Source organism: Papilio machaon, chromosome Z, assembly GCF_912999745.1.
Source record: "Papilio machaon chromosome Z, ilPapMach1.1, whole genome shotgun sequence".
Classification (NCBI taxonomy): domain Eukaryota; kingdom Metazoa; phylum Arthropoda; class Insecta; order Lepidoptera; family Papilionidae; genus Papilio; species Papilio machaon.
The window spans coordinates 5,092,062-5,118,176 of record NC_060016.1 but is presented as its reverse complement, the minus strand read 5'-3'; the positions used below and the strand labels follow the sequence as shown (position 1 = coordinate 5,118,176).

Below are 26,115 nucleotides of genomic sequence, written 5' to 3'. Positions count from 1 at the left end.
AATGTTCTACATCTATGCGAAATTTCATCGAGACTCGTTGAGCCGTTTTGGAAAACCCTTCTAACAAACATCCATCCATCTAAACTTTGGCATTTATAATATAAGTAAGATATACGTCGACATTTTAATTTCTTAACGTAATGTCCTTCATGTTTCATAAAATCCTCAAAGAGATAGTTCTGTGCGAAACAGAACTATCCCATGTTATTTTAGTCAATAATTTGGATTGGAATCGCTTATCGGCTTTGCCGTGCAATTTGTGATATCGACGCTTCAGCTAAATGTAAACACTCCGATATTACGATTTCGTTTCACTTGAAATTCTTGTTTTATTCACTACCAGCTATGAACGGCGACTCCACCCGCACGGAATTAAATAAAACTTACTAAGTGGCCTATATGTTCTTCTAGGTTATGTTCTGTATATTTGCCAAATATCATCAAGATTCGTTCAGCCGTTCCGGAGATACCTTCAAATATCCATCCATCCATCCAGAAATTCACAATTATAATATTAGTAAGATTTTACAAATTCAGTGGCCGCAAAGTACTGGAATGGCGGCCACGTACAGGTCGACGCAGCGTGGGCAGGCCTCGCGCAAGATGGACCGATGATCTGGTCAAGGTTGCGGGAGTATCCTGGATGCAGGTTGCACAGGACCGATCATTGTGGCGATCTTTGGGGGAAGCCTATGCCCAGCAGTGGGCGTAACGAGGCTGAATGGAATGGAATGGAAGATTTTATGAATTTAGGACTCAAAAAACTAAGAAACACCAATCGATACGATACACCGCTTCTATTAATAAAACCATAAATTACTGTTACATCTTATCTTTGAGCCATCATTAATACAAAGATTAAGTGCAAAAGTATTCAGTTATTTCATTTTACACATATGCTTGTGCGTGACCAGAATCCTGCCTGATGTTAATTGAAGATAAGACTAATGGTTACACGCATTAACCTGCAGCACTGTGTTAAATTATTTCTTAAAGACCATCGCTAACGTAACAATCTAGTAACTGCCAACTAACCCTCTCTAGGGCTTTAAAAATAGTTCTAACTTCTGTACTTTTATTACATAGACAAAAACGGAACTAACCTATTCATGTGTAAGTTTATAAATTATTTTTTTCTTAATTAAAATTGAATATATATTTTTGTCGTCTGAATACAAAAAAGTGGTATATTTTTCCAGTTTATTTAGTCTACTTACAATCGTCGGCAAATAAGCGCATAGTAAATATTTGTCAGATGTGATAAGTGTATAATATAGTTTAACTATTATATTATTAGAGGCGCGTGATTACTCTATATTAATACTGCCAGTGTTCTGTTGTTATATTTCGTTACAGTAGTTTATCCATTTAGAGGTATAGTATTATTATTACTATATACGCGTAAAAGTGCGCAGTTAATTGGGGTGTATCTTAAACTAATTATTAGAAAAAGTAAGACGACATCTGCGTATAATTTGTCGTGCGGCAGTGACATCTATTTGAGTTATTTGAGCTAATTAATCGCAAATACATCCATTTAAGCGATGCATAAAAATAAATTCAGAAGTAAAATACCGATAAATTAAATTTCAAGAACATGACCAGGATTGAATTAACATGATCCGTTGGCGGGCAGGGAGCTTGTCAACGAAAACCGCTTGACCGCTGCAAATGAGGTGGGTACATGTACGAGTACGTTAAGAGAAACGTATGCATTTAACAACATTTATACACATGTAGGCGTAGTATAACTGGAAAATAATTATAGTAACATTCTATATTTTTTTTATAAATTACGATCAAAATAACTCATTGCCATTTACATAGACCACCAGCGCTGATTTGAATAGATTTCTTTTCTTTCACATTAAATTTATTTTTAAAATGGAAACATAATTTTTAAGAATAAACTAAAGTAAATACTTTGTAAAAACATCAAAAGCGAAATCGCATTACACGAAGTCCCTGGGACCGCGGTGCCGACTTTATGTAGTATAAGAAGTAAATATTTCTACAACATTTATAAAGCTGGCTTTAATTCGATACCTTATTACTGCACTTTCAACGCGTGTGATAAAACGTGAATTACGTTTTGTTAAAATTAATTTTACTTTGTAATAAATGTCTCTATTTCATCATCTCCCTGGCTTTTTTACCAGTCATGTGTGGTCGGCACACGAGGTTTTATAAACCTTATAATTTTGGGTTAAGATTTTACGGCCGTATTGTGAGTTGCCGACGCGGTAGTATTAGAAGAGGCTCGATCGATTTTTTCTTTTAAGATTCAATTTTTATTGTTTTTAATTATTTCTTTTTGATTGAATCATATAAAAATCTTACATTTTTAAAATATAGTATTGCAACATATGACGGGTTTCGTTGACTACCTTACGACAGCAAATAAGAAGTTAAATCAAATTTACTCTCATAAAGTTATATTGAAAACGAAATTAAATTTTAATTAACCAACTCTATTAGGTACAAGCTTTTGTCCGTGTTAATTTTCAATAGCACAGTGTGTTTCCAGGGAATACAAAGTTACTCTTTATTTTCCTCGCAACAATTAAAAATAAATGAACAATTCTGTAGCGTCGCAACCTGTTTTGTTGTCGTTTGACGCCAAATAAAATATTAAAGTTGGAAAAAGCGCAGACCTTTCTCCGACGTTGTGACATTATTGCGTTTGAGTCCTTGTATTAATGCAAAGCACAATTTGTTAACAGGTTAGCGATTTTAAATTGAAAAAACTTCGTCTTCACCAGAAATAGAAATTCAGTTACCTGCATAAATTGCGTTTCTAGTTTTTATAACGTCGCAGAAAAATTGCAACTGTATATTATTTTTAAGGTGTTTTTTTTATTATGTCCAGCGAGTCTTATTTGTTCGTGCCAAGTAGTATTTTGTGATCTCCGTCTACCCCTTTAGAATAAGATATCTTGAGATATATAAATTTTCATGTGGTAGAAATGAAAATAAGTCTTTGTACAAACTTTGTAATTTCCGGCATTAATATTAGCTTAAATATGGACAAATAGATAAAGAGATAGTTGAGAAACATTTTTATGATTATATCTCAATGTGGACATATCATATCATATATTTTGATTATGTACAAAGGAATGCTACATTATAAGCATGTTATTGTGTAGATAATGTTATATCTGATAACCTGCAATAAAGTAACTCTTGTCCGCATAAATACGTAACGTTGCGCAGTTTGAATACGACTTTTGTATGAGAAGTTAGTCTACGCATTGCCGTAAACTAAGATCAAATGTTTAATTTAAATCCAACAACTGTCATCAACAGTATAATAGATCTCAGGATAGCAGAGTTGTTGGCGCTCTTATTTTCCATGGGTGTTTCGCATCACCACATTTCGAAATTAGTTTAGCGCGATGCGTACCAATACAGACCATTATTTGTATGCCAATAGGCTAAGGTAGGTCACTGTTGGGGGAAAAAAAAATAGTCAATATTTTTCGTCAGTTTGCGTCCATGGTAGGTTTGATATACGGTTTAGCTTTGATATCTTTAGTATATATCGAGATTCATCGAAGTTAAACATATTTTATGAAATATTGAGGTAACGGGCGACGGTAAGAACACTTCATCTGAGTCACCTTGAAACTAAGAGGTAGCGCGAATGACCTCTTGAAAACAAAGGAAAGTCAACTGAAGTGCCAAATATCCGTTTTGAATACTAAAATTACTCAATTTCACCGAAGTGCAGCTCAATAAAATTAATTTCGTTTCTAAAAATAGTCTGATGGTGTTGGTAAACTATGTTAATTTAAAGTAAAACAGTTTTGTTTTTTAGACTGCTTTGCTTTGTTTTTTTGCTTTTGATGTTGTCTTAGAGTAACGCTATAGAATTTTATTTCTATGTAAATTGATTTAAATTTATCATTTCCAACCCATATATTTAGTAAGAGTTGGATAGGATGATCATTTCGTGAATGAATAAATTTACCTTTAAAATTCGTTACCACTAGGAGATAAGCTGGAAATGGACTGCGCTTTTGTGACGTAGGACATTTTGAATGCAAAGTTGGTCCCGATGTGCGGGAAATGGCGTTGAGTTGCTAACGGAATTTGCAAACGGCAGCCTCTCTAAACGAAGCTACCAACTAGTGCCCTTAAAGCAATAAAGTGTTCGATTTAAATATTTTTCTAAAAGAACTGAAGATGTTCTCTGTGACACATTCACTTGCCTAAATGCTACATTACGTATCATTATTATTGCTATCACGGCCCATTACGTTAACATTGTATTCCTAATGGCAAACGCATCACGGTGTGCCAATGAGATTGTGACTTGGATTTATATCACATGACATTAGAAGAATATTGAAATAATACTCAAAATATGATGCCACGTAAGGAATCAGCTGAACCCTAAATGTAAAATAGACTTAAGAGACAAATAAGATTTTTTTTAGTTAATTTTTAGGATTGGTAAATACATTTATTGAAGATTTCACCAATTCAAAAAAAGTCTATGTCAAACCATCTAAGTGACTTAAACGATTTTTTTTGGAAAAATGAGTAAAATATTTGGTAATATAATGTTGTCTGTATATATCGTATCGTATAAAGCCAAAATTTATGTCTAAGAGATTTATTGCGCGAATTTACCCAAGCATGAATTGCAAAATAACTACACCTACCTTCATAACGTCGGGACCTCCACCTCGCCTTAAATCGATACCTCACCATTCTTAGCTTTAGCGTCTCCAAACCGTATTTCACTCCGTAGATACCTGTAACAAATGCATATAAACATCTTGAAATTTAGTACTAATGTTACGAATATTTTTAAAAAGCAATCTTAGTAATATGATAAATGCAAATGTTTGGATGTATTAATATATAGATGATGGTTAGAAGGTATCTGCTTAACGGCTCAACTGGTCTTGATGACTTTGGCATTAAAGTAGAAGAGAGGGAAAGAGTCAGAGAGAACACACAGGCTACTTATTAAGTTTTCTTTTTTAATTCCGCGCGACAATTAGTTTTCAATAAATATTTAAATCGATAACAAAAAATTAATACTTATATAAGATTTATCCCCGAAGATACTTAGCATTTCCTCCGAAGACGTTTACGGAAATCAAAGCAAAATGTCAACGTTACGGTATCGACGACATAGATTTTTCTGAATACATACATAGAAAATTCAGTCTATATTCGATCATCGCGCGCGTTGCGAATTCTGTTTTCATATCCGTACTATAAATTTTCTTTTCCAATTTATCTTTTCACGTCAAAGCTACCGGCGCTACGGTGTCTTTCATAGTTGGCGGAACATTTTATTCCAGGCGCATATTTAACTTGCAGTTTCTCTAGCCTGTCTAGCAAAGTAAATGTTGGTATTTATTCGGTACAAGAAATAAACCATTAGATTGTTACAATTTGACATTGATCGAACGATTTCCGCTGCTGTTACACTTTTACAAAAACATATAGTTGTCCCTTTCGTTGTATTTGACAAAACCAAGTTATAAAAATCGTTTTTCATGTGTTTCGGCAGGGGAAATCCCCCTTTAAAGTACGCACAAGTTTAATCAATATGTCAAGGCTTTGTTTATTGTTGGTTGAAACAGCTTACCGTGGGTTTAATAAAAAACTTATCATCATTCTTGACAAAGCAAAGATAACAATATGTTTTAATCGGTGATCTTGGTCTCAGAAACCCATGCTTAATAATTTATAGTATTAACCGAATACAATTTGAAAATAAACGTTATGCATACGATGCGGTAGCATATTGGGGGATACATGTCATTACACAGCATGTACATACGAAAATTTGCATTGTGAAGGCACTTCTGCTACGACAAAATTAAATTTTGTTCATACTTTAACTTGAGCTTTAAAATATATTTTCGCTTCATATTTTTATAAAATGTTAGTAGCATAGAATTTTTTATAGTTTTATTTATCCGTTATTGATTACAGGAGTAAAAAATGAATAATGAATAATGATTATTAAACAAAAATTAAATAATATTTTTAAATATATATATATCTCAGAGAAAACTCGAAAATTAACTGTTTTATAACGTTAACTGCCTTACTCAAAGTATCTTTAAACGTGGAATTAAATGATCATCACTTAGGGACATTTGTTAACAATTATCAACTCTACTTCCGACATTAATATAAACTTAGTATTATTTAGAATTTCAGGATATTCGATTAATTTCTGAAAGACTCGATGGTACGGAAGTTTAACAAGACTGTGATTTGAGCAAATCCGTCATCAGTACGGGTTAAACTTAGAACGGATACGGGAAGTTAGGGATTAGTATTTACCCCTGTGTCTACGTGACAACAGGATGTATGCGGTAAAATTGAATACCTTTGATAATCATAAGGGGAAATTATAGCACATTGATGTCACTATGAATTGAACGTGTTTTGTAGATTTCACTTTTTATCATTAACTAGCTTTTGCCCGCGACTTCGTTCCCGCGGAATTAAAAAAAAAAAGGAAACAGGATAAAAATTATCCTATGTCCTATTCCTGGTTCTAAGCTACCTGCCCACCAATTTTCAGTCAAATCGATTCAGCCGTTCTTGAGTTATAAATGGTGTAACTAACACAACTTTCTTTTATATATATAGATTTCATTTTATTTCTTCTAACCTGATTACTTAAAATAGATATTTACTTAGAAGAATAGGCTATCTTACTAATATTATGTAATTAATATGTTTAGATGGATGGACGGATGTTTGTTTGAAGGTATCTCCGGAACTTCTCAACGGATCTTGATGAAATTTAGCATAGATGTAGAACATAGTCTGGAAGAGCACATTGGCTACTTTTTATGTTTTTTTTATTCGGACGGAGCCGCGGGCGACAGCTTGTTATAAAATAAACTTACTTTATCTCACACTGTGCAATATTGGTGTGATCCTCTTCATATTGTGTTGGGACTTTATCACCAAGCTTCGCAAGTCGCAGACGCTCACTAGGAGAAAACTCTAGGGACAATAAGTGATTTGATTGTGAACAAAATTAGATTGTATTTTATAGTTATATCTTTGTTTCAGCATATTTATTCAACCCTACAATCCACAAAGAGCGAATGATAAACTGTCTTTAAAGCTAGAGATATGAACGTTATTTACGGAACTTCGCTTTTCACCGGCGCCGAACTTAGTGAGGCGAACAGCTCTATCCGACACTAAACTGGTTAGCTGTCGTTTGCGGTTTTGCGATAAACAGGTAAGCGCATTTCGCGGCCTGTGTTCAAACTGGCGCGTCAAAACTCATACGGGTGCATTTCAAATTTCTAATCGCGACACCTCACGAATACGTTTTGAAAACTTGTTTGTAAATGACGTTGTTTAAAATTATTATACATTACCTATACATGTAAATGCTTTGGTTAGCTTTTCTGTATTGAGATATGTGTTAATGAAATCGAGACAAGGTAAATGTTTGTCCAAGCGCCGAGCAATTAGTTCGCGTGTGCTACCTAATCCAATGCAATTAAGGCAAGTGCAATAAGTTTGTACAATTCGGATACAGTGTGATACATAATAAATATAGATGCTTAATATATGAATTTCATTTGCGGACGGAGTCGTGGGCATAAGGGCTAATAATGGGCTAAAGGCCTACAGAAAAAAAAGGTGCTTGATTTTTAAAATTTAGGCCTACCAGTAAGCATATTTAGAAAGAGTATGATATCTCGAAATACTTGTTCATATAAAGTAAACTGTTTTGCGATTTTGAACGCGGTCACACCGTCTAACGGCAGGTCGGCGTCGACACCCTCACCAAAGGGGGAAGGTAATTTAGTACGCGATTCATTTTCCTTTAAAAATAGCAATAAATTCTGAATGCTTCACACGAAATATATAAATGTACCACAGACTTTTGCAATTTTATGTGCTCTTGTTTCTGTTGAGATTTTTTAACGATTTAAATTAATGTAGGTACGCTTGTCTCTGCTCGTTATGAAAAACTGGATTGCAAGCAAGGATTTGATAAAATTATTGTAATAAATATTTGCCGTGTAATTGTCACAAAGTTAATTTTATTTTATTTTGAATACCAAAAAATGAACAAATGTATTTTGTCGGTAAGGTTTATGTGTCTAATCGATACATCATTATCATAATTTTAAAGTATTGTAAAGTAAGACAATAACGTTCTTGTTCTTGTTACCGTGGAGATCCTTTGTCGACTATATTGTTAGCCCTTTCATTCTCCTTGGAAAAACAGAGATATCAACATGTTTCCGAACAGTTATTTGGCTGTGGAAAGATGGTTAAGGGATGTATGCAGGGAGAAATAACGAGCAACCACAAGTGTACATAATTAGCACACACAATATCCTGCCTTATGTTCAAATAAAAAATTAACGAATGACCTTATTTTTTAATGTTGCTGGTGCTCCATTAAGATTATTGAAGTCGCAATGAGTATTCATGATAAACATATTTGTTGATATTTTACATAAAAGTAGCTTTATGTTTAAAGGAAAAATATTTTAGATTATAGAATATGATAGAATTTTACGGGTTTCGATTTGAATTAATGACCATAGGGAAGTGTTCTCATGCCTTTTTAGTGGCAATAAAAGGTTCAAAGATATTCTGCTGACTAAGAGAACACATGATAGCTGTACTCAAGAACGTTCGTCTATCTACTCGGTGTTTCTTTTGTGAAAAATACCTAACGCTTGCGAACGTTGATTCTTTAATTTACTATTGAGTGAAACTGCGATTCATCGGTCAATTTCTATAAAAGCAATAGAAAATTCACACTTTACATAATATATTACTCTTACTCTATAGAAAGTATACTTCCAAAAATTAGCTGACATGAAATTAAAGTCAATCAAGCCAATGCCCTTCGTGACTACTATGATAAAATAAATTAGTTTTATTAAAAGAGAACTCTAAAACTTATTTTTTTTTTATTTTTCAGTGTGCAAATATTCCGCTCACGAAATAGATGTTGTACAACGGAGACCGTCGGGTTTGCAGTGTGAAAACTGAGTTCTATCGCATTGCCATGTCTTGTAAATAAATAACGTAGTTGCACTGCCTTAACAAGAGCGTCGTTGTCTGGTGCCATCGCCGACGACTACAAATTGCTCAAAGCGATCTCCTCTGTCTTTACCATCCATCCATAAACTTAAGTATTTAAACTTTATACTCGGAATACGAAATTAATTACATGTCCAATTAGCAAGGTATATCCGTCTTCGAGTGTAGGCTAACCTTCATCTTTGATAAATAGTATCGATTGAGTATTTTGCAAATTGGAAATTTCCGAACTCGTAACTAGATATTGTTTTAGTTAATAAATTTCTTATAAACTCACGATATTGCATGTTTACTTTAAAGATTATTTTAAAACCTTCAAAGTGTTTTTGCTTTTACTCTTTTTAGATTTTCTACCTCTTTATATGTTAGCAGTGAAGATAGTATAATGTATTTTTGAGCCTAAGTAATAAGATTTTCTTTTTTTTCAAACGTGTCATGAAAGTCACACGCTTTTTCTTTATAACCGAATTCATCCTGTAAAGTTAAAAATCATCTCTGTAACTATAGCCTTATACATTGAAAAGTGGAATGAAATAGAAATAATATTATTAAATACAAAATAATATAAATTTTTGCATAAGAATTAGGAATTTTTATATTTTTTTAAATATATTTTCAATGTTCTACTTTAAAACAGTTTTCAGTTCCAGTCTTCCACTTCATAATCGAATAAAAATATTGAAATAATATATTTCCTATGATTAATTTACAAGTTTTCAAAATATTTCACTACTTTTAGTTTTTATCTGCTATTTTTAAATAAGTTCTTATTCCAACTTCTACTGTTACCAAGGCATAATTTATCTAATGTAGACGTCTATATCTATTGTAAGCATTTCAATATTTCATTGTTTTACCGTGGTTTTCTTACACCAAAATCTCGGTATAAAACATATCGCCATCCCTGTCACTATTTTCGACAAAACAGAGATATGTTTACGACAATATGTTTTTCAGAAACCCACTTTTAATGACTCTTTGGCTTTGAAGTTTCTTAGGCTTTTGGCGTTATTCTCATGATGGCATTGCACCGCGTGCTGGTTTTAGATAGCATAAGTAGTTATAAAAAAAATCATGGAATAATTTTAATTTTTCTTAATAGAAGTAAAGCGACAAGTGACGGCAACAAAAACTTAAGCTTTTTTGGAAGCAATAAAATGTGTTGATTTAAAGTTTCCGTTTCGTTAGTGTCCGTTTTTTTTAGATAAAAGACGAAAGCAAAGTTCAATCAATATGCAAAACAGGTTTAATTTTGTGTAATATCGCTATTTGGTCGTGTGGAGGTCGTGGTGCGTGCCGATGATCGATGGTGTTGCGTGCGTTAAGACGTCGGCGGAGAGCTGCGTGCGGGCGAGAGGTCCTGGTCTAGGCCGGAGCGCCGCGGCCGCAGCGCTTACTTTGTTCCGTGCTGGGCGCTCGTTGCTGGCGGCAGCGGCACGCGCCGCGCCGCGCCTACTCTGCGGCGCGCATGCCCCGTACGATCTTCGCGCCGCCCCGCTACGTCACGGTTTAAAACGAAATGCGGTTCGTAGTTTCATCCATTCGCCCGACTCGCCGTCACAGTCGTACCATCGGTCGCCGCGAGAGGTCTTCTTCGGTCCTAACAGAGTTTACGAGATCTGCGGGCGGTAGTTCGACCCTATTTAGTCGAACACTCGAAAGGGAGCGTGGCAGCACCGGTATCGATCTGAGCGCTTCTCGTGGCCGCTCGTGCACGAGGCTCTCTCGGGATATTCGGCTAGCTATCGCCGTCGGCGCCGGCCTTACCGCGGTGTTTACGCGCCGCCTCTACCCGTTTCATTCGCGTGATGCTACTCGTTCGAGTTAATTGATAGCGCGTCGCACGCACCTGCAACTAGACGACTGACGGCTACGACTGCTCTACTCGCGCCAACTTCATCGATTCACACCAACAAAAACTTTCAGTAAGTCACTTTCGCTTATTTTAAACTTTTCCTTTGACTTTTAAAGTGTTTATTATTTCTGTGCGAAACTTTTTTTTAGTGTTCAATGTGCGTAGATTTTATTAATATTTTGTTGTATGTGTAATTTTTTTTTATATTCATAAATTAAATTGAAAATATTTCGATGCGTAATCGAATAGACTGTTTAAATATTTCTTTATAAGAGTTAGCCAGCCATCTGGTTTATAATTCTAAACTTAGATTGTTAAATCGTAAACCACAATCAAGGTATTTGTGGAGTGTATTTGCGGAACGCCAATTTTAAAATAACAGTAATTTACTCTACAGTAAACTCTTACTTTATTTTTAATATTATTGTACAATTTACTTTAAAAAAAATTGATTTTACTACTTAAAGTTTATTCAACATGGACGCAACCTTTCTTTATTCAAATGGTAGCAAAATAAACGTTCAAAGCTAAAGATCACGCGACGTGGATTTTAATTTTATTTGTAGGATTACTCGTATTTTATTTAATAGCATGTTTTTAGTCACTTACGTAGTTGTGTTGTAAATGTATGTTTTTTTGCGTATGTGTTTTTGCAACAAAATATCTCTATGGCGAACTCTTTACCAAACGCTGTATATAATAACTGAAGGTATATGTGTTATAATAATTGTAATAGCATAATAAACTCGGCGCGAATAATCGAAACGCTTCTATTATATTCGTAATTTCGTACTTTACGTAGCCGTTTTGTTTTAGAATTCTAAGCTACGTTGGTTTTCTTTTTAAACGCACACATTAATTAACATTTAATTGAGATATGTATATTTTTACAATATTAAAAGCGATAGAAATTATTCTTGTCCACACACATCTGCAACAAACAAAAGAAATGGAGATGAGTTTCTCATTTTATATCGACGAAAGAGGGGATGTCTGCACCATTATGATTTTGAAATATTTTTTTGTTTCATCCCCTTCCCCGCCACAACCTCATTTGATTCCCGTTCCTTGAAAAAGGATACGAAAGGAAAGATGACCAGAATTGGCCCGGGTAGCCTTTTGTCCGTTCAGTTATTGGTTTTAATTTGCGTTCACTACCGGTGATCACTGATTGGAAATATAAATTAATTTAAAGTTCGTGAAGCACATAAGATAAAACTGCCAGGTTGAGTTGTTTATTAGCGAATGGTATATTAATTCGGTGCAAGTTTTTAAATTTATCTTTTATAAACAAAACTAAGTTACAGATACGGGTAGTAAGTTAACAGCTATAATATAAGGCATCGTAGTTAGAATATAACTTAAAATATACTGTTTAACTGACTCCGTTGGGCCATAAAAAGGAAAATGGCTACAGAGAAGAGAACAATAGCCAACTTTACTACAAGTAAAGCATATAGAGTAGGCACTTGAAACCTATTCCTTATACCTTTTACTTTTGTTACGAAAAGAAGTAGAACAATGCAACAAAACTGTAATATATAATGGAAGAAATAGAGAAATCAAATAAAAGTACAATGCGATAAATTAATGCTTCTTCACGTTTTTAGCACGTGAATATATTGTTTGTACTTTAGAAGCTCTACAAGAAATAAAAGTGGTAATTAAAACGAATTAAAACAGCACGGAAAATTTTTATTATTCATATAAATGAATGAATTTTAGTCGTTTTTAAACGTACTTTCTGGACAAAAGCAAAATCAAAGGTGCAAAAGAATGCTTTATCTATTTAAATATTAAAGAAGTTTAAATAATTGCATGCCCATTTTTATACATTTGCATGTATTGCTATGTATTTTAAATTACACTCGATTTGTAAACTTTTAGTGATAATGATTGAATATTTGAGTTGGTTTAAGCAAGGGCTTCAACATAAAAAACTTAGACATTGTTTCAATTAAATTTTAGCTTAAACATCTGTTGACCCTTTTATCCCATGCTGATATTAGACATTCCTGGAAATCATGACATTGAAATATGATGTAGGCTTCCGAAATGCAATTTTGACAAATAAACAATAAAGTACTTATACCGGAAGAAGTTTTGATGATACATATTTGAGTGTAAAACATACTCTATCTTATATATATAAAAGAAAGTCGTGTTAGTTACACCATTTATAACTCAAGAACGGCTGAATCGATTTGACTGAAAATTGGTGGGCAGGTAGCTTAGAACCAGGAAACGGACATAGGATAATTTTTACCCCGTTTTCTATTTTTTTTTATTCCACGCGGACGGAGTCGCGGGTAAAAGCTAGTATTTTATAAAAACGTGGAGGTTCATAATATTAATTACAGGCAGCCAAAGTTTTAAAACACGTGTTCAGCGAAACAGTGTCTAGCTCTATTTTTGGGAGTAAACCAGGAAGTATTTAAGTCTCGAAGAAACTCATAATTTCAGTATTGTACATTACTTCATAATTGGAGTTTTAAGTTATTAACATTTTTTATCTATTTATGGCCCATAACGTGTGCGATGTTTACTCACTTTACCCGCCGGGGTACCGTTTGTTGGTCTAAAAGATACTACATTAGGGTTTCACTTATTTAATACACTCAATAAGAACATTAGAAAATTGCATTAATGAGTATAGAAAGTCATAAATTTAAAAAATCTAAAGAAATGAAAAAATTTTAAAGGTTAAAATAAAAATATTTGTGGCGTTAAGAAAAATGAACAAACATAGAAATTAAGCATTTCGATTTTTCCATATTAAATGGTATTCAAAAATTATGCAGTGAGAGATAAGTTGTCTTTTTATCGTGAGTTTTCGAAGGCGAAACACGTGTCCGTATCGTATCGTTATTTCCGATTTCTCAAAGAGAGTGAGAGAGATGGAATCATGTGTTTGTGTGAGTGTTTCGGTAATGGTAATACACGGTTAGAGTGACAAAGTTACGCGTTAATAAGCTACCAAGCCATTTAAAAGTTGCATCGCATTTCGTTTCAATCCCTTTTCATAAAAAAATGTTTTTTTCATATTCATTGAAAGAGTGGTTTAAAGTTAAAATAACTTCGTAACTTGTTTAGAGGCGTCGCTCCAAATGGACATGTTTAAATGTAAAATGTTTTTTTCAATGAAACTTTTTGAATGCTATTTGGTAGTTTTATTTGTTGAGGTTTTTCGTTTGGTTATTTTATTTAATAAGTTAATGAATGTAACGTATGTTTCACAAAGTTATCTCCGCACGAATTAATTGATATAATTTTTTCTTTAACAATAAATCAATAAAAATACTCCTTCAAAATATATTACTTATAATCATACAAAAACATATCGCCATTCTTTTCATACTCGTAAAAAAGAGATAAACAATAACTTTTGTCATGCGCGTCGCCAAGGAGAAGTTTTGATTCTCTAAAATCCAAAAAAAATAAGTAAACAGATATATGTATGGACTGCTTCGAAATCCTAAAATCTTTATACATCTACATAGATAACTTTAAAACCTACTTGTCAGTTAAAAATTTCTACTTGCTCGTGCAGTAAGTCAGTAGGCGAAGCTTTTGTGTTTTGTACAGTTGTTACAAAAGTGGAAACCCGTCATAGTTGTTGCAAAATAATATAATAATTAATTTACTATGTATGATTGTATCTGTCTTTCCTCGTTAATATTTCGTTTAGCCCGAAAACTATTTTAGATAGCGGTATCAAAGTTATTTTAATTAAAACCAACTCAGTTTACTGTAACAATATAGCCAGGCTTTGCGAAAGTTTGCAATACTAAATTAAAAACTCACATTAATTAATAAAGACCAACACTGCGTGTCGGAAGTAGATTAACATGTTTCACATTTTTAAAGCAGTTCTTAGTTTGTAATCTATATATATTTATTTATAAAAACTAAAACAAAATAATAATCAAATTTTTAAAAAGTATATTTATATATGGATATTTTGTTTATGTGCTTTCTAATTATCATTAGCAAAATAACGATTGTTTCATGTATGTTTTTCTTATCTAACTAAAATAATACATATTTTTTTAATTTGCTTTTTTCGTTATTCGTATAAGTGTTTCAATTTTTAAAAGCACAACGCTTTGTTGATACAAAATGACACTTATTTCTTACAGCGTTAAGATTTTTCAAGAACCTGCTACAAAGAACACTCGAATGTTCGGTACAATGGCAGGCATGAATTGCGGACTCTAATAATGACTTAAAATAAGTCCAAAAAGCGGACTTTTATAAAATTCTTTCAGCGTAGTATTCCAGCTTACCTTCTATTAAAGTCAGTTGTATTTAAAACATCTCTAGTTCTACAAAATGAATCTTCTCTTAAAATGTTACCTTCAAGGAACTAATTAATGAGATTTCAAATGCAGCCTGTAAAACTTACGTCTTCTTTGTTACTCGACTTTCATTAAGTTTTAAATTTGATTATAATTCTAAGAACATTTTCTAATTATTTAGTTAACGAAGTAGTTGTGAATCGCGGAAAAGTTTCTGAAAGCAAATTGAATTTATCAGTTTTTGCTCTGGAGGATTCATTTTATAAAGTTTTTTTATTTTCTCCTCATATAAGTTACCCATATTTTAAAATAAAATAGCGGTTAGTGAAATAGTAAAATGTAGGTAATATTTCTATCAAACTGTTTCGTTTCTAGGTCTCTTTCTATTTCTCTTCGACTTTATTAATCGACTTTTTAAAGAAATGTTTTTATCTTGAAAATATTTTGTTAAAATTACTTTTTTATTGAATAAGATTTAAAAAAATCGATCCAGTAGTATTTTTGTACATTGAAATAAAAAAAAACAATTTAAAATAAAATATCAGTTTGGATTACTTATCCTTATTACCATTAAAATTCAGGTTCAGTTTTAGATTTATAATTACTAAATTCGAATCGATGGTTTAAATCTTACGAGTTTGACAAATGTGTTGCGAAAAACGTTTTGTTTCGTGTGTGCGAGTATGCGAACAAGAAACAATTATCACTTTGCGCAAAGTTTCGTTTGCCCCTTGGGAGAATACTAATGACGACCTAACTCTTTCATTCTCTTTTGTGATAGCCGGGCAAACAAGTTAAGGAAAAGGCGTTTTCCTTTTGCCCGACCCTGGTTTATATTATGTGCTACACATGTTATTGTAGTGTTTCAACAATACTCAAAATTTATATTTGCACAATCCCACAATACCGTCGCAATAATAATAAATACTTTAAATGTAATTGGTTTTTAAATTAATTTGGTACTTTAAATTAATTTGGTCACATTGTAAGATTACCTTTTAAGGTAAGGTTGTGAGTTTGAGTTTAATTAATACTTGAGAAAAAATTCAAAAATTCGTTATGTAGTAAGGTTCATTAAATAAAAATCTATTTTTATTTATTTATTACATGGAGTAGGATATGAGGATACCAGCAATCGTTTACGACCTAAAAATATAATAAAATTATTATTTTTTACTTGTGAGATTTTGCTTGTACTATCACTTCATTTGGCGTTATGTTGATTAATTACACTTTGTCATTGCATTGCATTGTTCAGTTAGATCTTTATAAATATCTACGTAACGTTGGTTCGGTGCGTAATCTGAAATTCGTCGGGAGAGTTTCGTTTCGGGGTCGGTATTGATCAAGGTAGGTATGCGACGGAACATTTGAGTCAAGGTAAAGGAAAAGGTCGTCGTCCTTTGTTTCCCCACTTGTCTGCGCGCCATGACTGCAAAGCGAGTCATATCAATTTAGCGAAATATTTCTACGTGCGGAATGTAATTTGGTAACGAAAACATACGAGTACAATAAATTCATTTTGTGAAATAAGAATAGCTAAATGTATTGAGAGATATTTCTTATCGATATCGCGTTTTTTCTTACTTATCACTTAAAAACCAAAAACCGTAATGAGACCTTAGAAAACCGAAAAACGTAAAAAGCCAAACTTAATAACAATCATAATGTTGGTATCAATTAGAAGCAAAACCAACCCTTTTTAAATTGTGATATAAATAAATTATTTTGGTTTAAAAAAACCTCTCAGGCATACTCAGAATATGTCCGAACACTTGATTTTTATTTACATAGTTACATATATCAGAATATTTTTACGAAATGTATTGCAAGTTGAAGAAAAGTTTTTCAAGTACCTCGAAGTGGAAGGTTGAAGCGAAGTAGCTCAGGAACTTAGGAGAATGCTTTTTACTGTACATTAATTTAAAACATGAGTTGTTTGAGTTAATGTTGTACATTTTGCCAGCAGGTAATAGCAGAACTTTGACAGAGTTTGTAAAAAAAAACTTGAGAGGTGTCAAGGGACACCCGGATGGAACGAAGTTCCTTTCAATTAATTAGTGAAGGAACCAATGTTTATTCTATGAATAAAAAATTTAAGTCTTCACAAGAAGTACATTTTATTTCTATGATTTTCGTTATATATTGTCACGTCGTTGCCATGGTGAAGTAGCGCTCATTCGTCGTTAACATACTTACTATAGCAAAAAGTGTCGTGACAATTTTTCGTAAGAATTTTTTCCTTCTAGCCCCCTTTCACCACGTGCGATAAGGAACTTCGTTCCAATAAATTAGTTGAAATAACATATAAAAGAAAGTAACAAGGAAAATGTTAGCATGGTACGGATATGTCAGAATGAGGGGGGATTTGCGTGTGATAAGGGGTCATCGCTAGGGGTAGGCCTAAGTAGAGAGGATTTGATTGTGTAAAAGGTAACACGATTAAGTTTTTACGACTGAATTTTTTTTTTAATTTATTTTAAATTTGGAATTACTTTGGAACGATTAAATATTTATATTATACATATTTTACATTACTGCTTACATTTTAATAACGCTATTAATTGCTTTTCATTTATGCAGGTTTTGAAGGTTTTTTCTTAATATCGAGTTATGACGTGCTTTTTAGCCGACTTCAAAAAGAAGGAGGTTATATGTTTAACTAGAGCTGCTTTCAGTTATAATAGTTCACTTTAGAATCACATTTACTTTGATGCGATATAATGTTAACTTTAGTCTAAATGCTGTATCGTATCGTATCTTTAGATCTCGGATGAAATTGAAAAGCAGGCGATATCTTAGAGATTGTGAAGGAAATACTCAGATTAGTCTCCATAGCGAGCATGAGTTAAAAAGCCGAGCATGTAAGGCTAAAGTATTACATGGAACTTATTCTCAAAGCCGTCAGCAAGCCACAAGGTGAAAAAAAAATATATATTATACAATTTTTGTTTGAGGTTTAATTTATCTTTATAAAAATAAATTGTTTAAGTTAATTTAAAAAAAGTGGAGGTAATTTGTAGAAACTTTTAACGAACTAATTCTGTTTGTGATTTAATTAAAGAACATTCGACGTGAAGTAAAGAAATTATCAATAAATGTCTACCATTGAAAGTGAGAAGATCGAATGTTGAGAGGCAGGTATGGATTGCGGAATTAATTGAAGAAGCTCTGCATCTGAAATAGCAACTTATTTCCCCAAGTTTCTTTGAATAAACTAGAAAATTATTTTATTTTTTCAAGAAGGTATTGCGACCTAACGTCTCTTGAAATCTGTTTAGCAAATCGCGTTTTAAAACTTAATCTGTTATTTAGTTTTTAATATATATGAAAGGTAAAACTTTCAAGATTAGCATAGCAAAACCTTTTAGAGCATTTTGCTTAAGAAGCTTTAAGTAAGCTTTGTACGTATACATATTACTGAAATATATACGAGACAGTAAAAAAAGATGTATGATTTCTTTATATTTCTGAAATTCTGAGAGAAATATTCAGAAAATCAAAATCTTAACATTTATGACAATAATACTAATACTATTGCATGTCAGGAATGTGATATTCGCAAAAAAATACTTGAATGTGAGTTTCGTGTTAAAAAATGTTGATATGATTAACTCTCGACTTACCTGATATGCACGGAATGAGTTTTATTAAAAATATAAAATTAAATGAATACAAAAAAGAATTATATACAGTTCTTTATTAAAAAGAATCATGCTTTTATTCGAACTCTAATTAAAAACAGCATTTATTGGATATTTCATTTGTCACTTCATTCGTCAATTTGTAAATTATTCACAGTGTTTCGTTCTTTCATTTTAATTGCATTGTTTTATAAGTATCATCGTCAGTGAGGTCGAGTGATTCAATTTGCCCTTTGCTGCCTTTCTAGCAGATATAACTGAATCCAATTAAAAGAACATTTGTTGCAACACGTTTTAAATTGACAATAATGTTAATACTACTCGAGTTGGTGGAGTTATTAATGTAGTATTATTCTGCGATTTAAGTGAAGATAATCAGGTCAGCGAAGGTAGTGGGCGTGATAAGACATTTATTGTGGTGCCAATCCGTCACATGAGATGGAGATACTAAGAAAGTAAGCTCGCCCATAATCGTGCCGCCTACGTAATGTTAGCACCATTGTCTGGATGAATGAAGCTGTCATCACGTCATGGCTAATAGGATCAGTGTTGCTTAATGGATTCTCAGTAACTTGACATATTTCTAAGCAGAATTCTATATTAATCTGATTCAGAGGTCAATACTGTGAAGGTAAAATTATTTTTGTTCGTTTTAATAAATAGGAAAGAATCTAAAATTCGTTCCACTTGCTACACAGAGCCCTTATTCAAGCACGTAAATTAGGATATACGTTAAAATTTGTTAATTGTTACTAGTATAAAGTAATTAATAACCAGCTTGTCAGCATCAGTGTATGAATGAAAATTGTATGAAGGAGCGAGCCAAACCGTAATCGCTCAGGTCTTTGTGTTAGTTAATTTTATTTTAATACTATTTTTTCACATGTAGTAATAAATATTTTCTACTCTTCTATTAAAGTATTTAATAAATTCTACAGTACGGAGAACATAGCACATATAGATTAAGTATTCATATCTTGATTGATCGCTGGTGCCAATGAATATCTTCTATATTATTTGAGGTCCTAAATGTCAACCTGTCAACTTTTAGTTAAAAGGCAGAAAGAAGAAAGACATAGATGCAAACTAACAGGAAACAAATACTAGATGTCGCCTGCGACTTCGTCCACATGTATTAATAAATAAAAACTAGAGAGGTGTCAAGGGACACCCGGATGGAACGAAAAAGTGTCGTGACAACTTTTCGTAAGAATTTTTCCGCCTAGCCCCCTTTCACAACACGCGATAAGGAACTTCGTTCCAAAATTGATATCGTAGTGTGTTATTTATTGTAAGCTATGTCTGTTCCAAATTTCTTATAGATCCGTTCGACACTTTAAACAAAATACTCATTTTAAATTATTCTTTTTGGCTGCTTCGATATATTGGTTTCACAAAGACTTCATGAACACAGCTACTTAATTAGTAGGAGGCTAAACTGACGGTTACCATTTACTTCTTAGAAAGCACTGGTAACTTTATAATCATAATCGTGCAGTATATTAACTTTACAATCTTCCCGTTGGATCATGTCGTTAATAATCATTGTATTTTAGTCCACTAATGGACAAACACAACAAAAAGTGCATACTTCTGAAGACTTGTGGTGCACAAACATACATGGTATACATAAATATATACACTCACGTACTTTTAAATTATTCTTTTGTTCCCCGCACTATAAGTGACAGTTAGGTAATCATGCATAAATCATACAATGGTGAAGTAAAAACATTAGAAGAAAAAAAACGATGTAAACGATAACAAAGAAAACGTCGCTCACACTCACACTTAAGAGCGTTCAAGGAGCACGCGTGCTAGGCGGCTCGGAAAGACTAATCTGTTTTTAATGGTTGTGTTTTAAAAAACATAGAGCAGTCTATATTTAACTGCACTTTTTCAGCCGTGTAATTGCATTAACCACCTCTTATCGCGTTTTCAATAAACAACCGCGCGCTGTCCTCAATATGCTAGCTTCCTGCACATTTAATTGCGCGTTTAAAGCTATTAGGCTTTTAACGCTTAAAATATTAAAATAAAATTATTTGTACATAACATTAAGATAAAAGACAAAATCTTTAATAATAAAAAGACCTTTTTTGCGTGTTGGGATAAGAATTATACATTAAAGTATTATTTGAATGAAGCAAGCTTGGGCTTTGTCAACAAAAATGTCGAATATCGGATTGGAATACGCAATCATATACTTTGCAGTCCGTAATCTGAACCACGTAGACTATTGATGAATAAATAATTCTGAAGTCGTAAATAATATCCAAGAAAAGATTTTACGTGGTTTAGTATCATAAATTAAAATTGTAGCAATAGCCATAAGTTATTTTACTCGACGTATAAAAGCCACTATTGTGAAACAAGGTTAACCTATAATAAATGGAATCGCTAGCTGTAGCTCGCGACTTCATTATGGAGCAACAATAATCCAACCGTCCAAACTTTGCATTTTATAACATTTTTAATTTCAAGTTTTTTTTTAAATTAGGGTGTAAAGGAGAGTTCAATCTATTAATAAATAACAATGTTGAGTTTCATCTAACAATTAAAATATAAAAAAATGGACTTTTTAGCTACAAAAGTGTTTGCATGAAGGCGATGCCGGTTACACAAAACATTGTGAAAGCTCCAACAATATTGTATAGAATGCGGTCGAAAACGAAAAATCTTAAAAACGCCGAGCGATGTGAAACTGATCACGGTGGAGATGAATGCAAAACGCGAATAAAAATATTTTCTCTTGTTATATTTATAGCAGTATTGAAACCGGCACGGTAGCTTAAAAATTTAATTATATTCGAAAAACATAAAAATGACTACGATGTTAAAGTATAAAAATATTTATATTTATACAAGCTTTTGCGCGCGACTCCGTCACCGTGGAATTAAAAAAAAACTTGATGATATGCCCTTGTGCTCTACAAGACTATGTTCTTTAAAGTATGACGTAAAAAGAGAGTTGTTTTATAAGTTTGTAAGATTCAGACGCTTTTGTTTATCTATCTATATCCACTAGACGTCGAAACAGATGGTCCCATTTCGAAGCGGTTTAATTTCTTTTTGTGTCATATTTGCTTTTAGTCTATACAGTTCTTTGTTTTGTTTCATGAAAACTGAATTTTCAGCATCAAAGATATGAATTTAAGGTTTAAAATTTTGCATATTCTTTATGTAATGGAAATAGAAATATCCTTTACCATTGTATCTATGAACCTTTTCTGTTTCAAATGATATGTAAATGTATTCATACAAATGTGTCCATCGCCACCAGATTATAAAGCTTGTAAAATGCTTAATAAGAAGCATCGATTGCATGGCAATGCATGGCATGGCATCAGGCATAAAACATGAACTGCAAAGAAACGTGTAAAAATGAAGAAATTATTTCATTAAGGCAAAGGAAAATAAATGGTATACAATCTAGACGTGGCTTTTTCTTTTCTGTGGTTATTTAATCAGAAGTTGCTTTGAGACGTATAATTTAATTCTCGTGGCTATGATTGAACAGAAGCAATTAAATTAAACACTTGAAAGAATGACATCGTTCTCGCTTAGATTCGTATTTTTAGATAAACTTATATCAATGTAATTTATTTCAATATGTAAAAGTTGCTATGTAGCAGATTGAATTAAACATTGTATGCGAAGACCACTTTTATTTATCGCTGTCGGAAACAGCAATAAAGTAACGTCGGAAATTTCTCGCCAAAAAATTTCTACTAAGTTTTTGGTAATTCTTTTTCTCAAAGACTTCGTTTATATATTGTTATTATCATTATGCCACAAAAACAGTTATATTTAGATTTATCAGATTTATTATCAGTTGAAGTATCTACGAGTATAGTATAGTAATCAAAGCTGTATCTTTTCTAATTTTTAGATGAGAAATCTGAGATAACAGCATTTTGTTTTGTTGTGTCTCCGTAAATTAACTTTTTAATATGCTTTAGATAGCTTGGTACAATTACAACTGTTTATTTTCTAGTTGTATTGATCTGTTGCAATTTGTATCGAAACAATTTGATTATTTTAAGTTACATATAATCTAATCAATATCTCGTTTAAGTTTTAGAAGACAAGATTCTTACTACTACGATGTTAGACTCATAATTTAATATAAAAAGCCATTATATTGTAGAACATAAATATTATCAGTATTAACCCAATTCCCGATTTTCTCTTAACTCTGTTTAATATGTTGGCAGCCTTCTACTAAAGCCATATTTATAGACGTCTGTCAACGTATGTTTATGAATAATAAAAGCAGCCAATAAACACCAGTAAGTAGATAGTTATAGGTTCCCTCACTTTTATCGGCAGACCAAAAGAAATATGTACCCATACATAGTAGTAATACAAACTCGCGACAACGCTTGCGAATGTACTTATCATGTTATTATAACATCATTATTATTAATGCTGTCACCTTTTATTGAATCACGTAATATAATCATACTATTTCATATGTGGTTGCAGCTTTATGTCTATTAAAGTAAGTAGTTTTGCTTTAATTCTTAACCTTGCCTTTTGTGATACGTCGAGCACTATTAAAACAATTTCAGGATTTAAATAATTAATTTATTTCGATCTTTACTTATGCAGCTATCAGTAACACATATAATCTTAAAAGAAACCTAATTGCTATAAATTTTACTCTAATAGTGTAATTTTTAAAAATCTCTACTATCTAACATCAGACAAGAATACGGATCAAATGACGATCGACAATGTAATTAAAATCAGTTAAGAAGTTAAGACTAAAGGAGTTACAATGTGACCACAAGAACATAAACACATAAATAAATACTAAATATCCGCCAAAAACCCTCTCCTATTAGTTTTCCTATAGCGTTCTATGTTTATATGAGTATTGGTAAGATCATTTGAAACTAATGAGTAAACCGCATACATTGATGCAAAATGGAAACCAGTTATTATCTAGTTATTACGCTTTCCATCGACAATTTGAAATTTCATATTAATTTCGATTCACACTTACGAATGTATGCAATTCAAATAGAGGTTTATTTTGACCCATAACTGTTGTGTGATTTTAGTTCTTTTTACAAAAATGTTGGTTTGTTTGTCCACGGTGCATACCTAAAACATTTATCAAATTGTGATAGTATAGTTACAGGTTAGTTCAAATTTTTTCTTTTTTTGTGAATGCTACGAGCTTTGACATTTTGAATTTTGTATACAATTTAGCTTTGCAACTCTTGAAAAGTTCAACTAGTAAATCAATATTCCTTCTTTCCATAGTCTTTTTTTAACAGAGTAAGGGCCATAAAACTTTGGTTTGCTTTATTATTTTATATTTACCATTGTCATAATTCTTTAGATATACTCTTCAGAAGATCACTCATTTTTATTTTATTAATAAATACACTTTTATAATTTGTATAAAGATATTAGTTTCTCAGTACCTAAGCTTCTTAATGGAATTGAGCCAGGCCAAAGATTAAGGACGGATTATGGGCTAAGGTTGGATAAAGAAATCATTTAATGTGATAAATCCGCCTTTGTTCACTTGAATTTATATTTTGATAGGTACTTATTTCTAAACAAATCCTACTACAATTTATGATAAATATGATTTAAATATTAATGTGAAACTGTTTATTACTATTTTTAACTGTCGTACTGTACATATATTGATTCAGTTACTTTAAAATAGATGCAAGCAATATGTACAAAGTTTTTATGCAGATTATATGTAATGCTGTATTTATTGTAATTGCGAGTATTGTATTCTACCAGTAGTTGCCGATTAATTCGTCCGCGCGGAATTAAGAAAAATCTAGTGACATAAATATAGTCAATGTCACCCTGGGATAGTGTAACTTCCCAACAGTAAAAGAATTTTTCAAATCGCTTCTGTAGTTTCGTCGCCTACTAAATACAAACAAACAAACAATCAAATCTTTGATCTTTTTATAATATAAGTATATTACAACTGTTAGGATACTTAACATTATCTTGGTATTGAAGATTCCTACAATAAATTTAATGGATAAGTATATTGGTACTTATAGACATTACAACCTTTGCTTAATAAATAAAATGTTATTTCTGAAAATTCGCAAAATTAACAACAAAGAAAGCATTTCACACACCTTAAGCCGCAATAAGGAAAGCAGAGAAATTGAATTATTCATTTTTCAGTTCACTTGGCTGCGTTGTGAGTGAGTAGACTTGTTTAATAACTGGCACCATTTATATGCTCGCTACAGTGTATCTAGGTGTTAATTACTACCATACCACGTGTGTACCACTTTTACTCTTAAACGAGGTTCAGGCTAAGTGCCATCTGCGCTCGACCACCTTAAGCCCTTTGAAGCTGTAAATGCTTCTTCTAGGCAAAATGTGGCAATTCAGTTATAAATAAAAAGTGTAACACTATACTCGTACAGTAAATAATACTTAACACTTTTAATAATTCCACAGTGGTTTTATTGTACTATTATATTATATTATTAAATAGACTATAAATAAATAAATAAATATGAGATAATAATAATTATGCCAAATTTTTAAGCAGCGAGTTTGAACTAAACACACGCGTTTGTTGTTTTTTGATGTTTATGGTACAGTATATTAAGCTGCAAGAACAATGTCAGTGCTCCAAATTGCTGGTGTTACCCGAAATCGGAGTCCGTTTAGCTATAACAAGTTTATCTGGAACGCAGAAATACACATTTTCTAACTAAACTCAATCGGAGACAGATTCTAGGTGAAGTTCCAACACTAAATTAAATCAGCGGCGAAACGATTGCACAGCCATGGACGACCATGCCTAATTTCGAAGTTCGTTAACTGTTTTGAATTGGCAACTACAAAATTCTTAATTGAATTTGTTAAAATAAAGCTGAATTTGTTCCAAATAACATGGTTAAGGATGTAGGTAGTAAATTACAAGATAATTAATGCTTAAAAATACATGGTCTTAACATCAAGCTCAATAAACTAATACTTATTTTTAGCTTATGATCGAAATCTATATCTGATCTTTAAGATCAAACCGAAAATTATTTTTATTACTTTCGTGCACTTTAAATACTTATCGAATGACGGTACCTAGCGCCAGACGTCATCTATAGCGTCTTATTATCTTAATAATTTTGGTGTAAAATAACTTAAACGGACCCTTCAAATCGGATGTACTTCTAAAATTAAGTTCTTACATAAAATTCTAATTAATTCGCATAACGATGAAATAAATCTGTCACTTTCA

The 26,115-nt window shown here is 32.2% G+C and overlaps 1 protein-coding gene across 2 annotated transcripts in view; it reads left to right on the top strand.

Moving 5' to 3' along the window:
- Nucleotides 1-1,388: 1,388 nt before the first annotated feature.
- Nucleotides 1,389-26,115, top strand: part of LOC106717083 (neuronal calcium sensor 2) — a 57,894-nt gene continuing 33,167 nt past the window's right edge. The window contains exon 1 of one of the 2 annotated variants that reach the window (XM_014510791.2): nucleotides 1,389-1,676. The gene's annotated coding sequence lies outside the window, so the exon portion shown is untranslated. Of the gene's footprint in view, nucleotides 1,677-10,565; nucleotides 10,998-26,115 lie in introns of those variants that run through there. The other variant, XM_014510790.2, reaches the window with a different exon arrangement.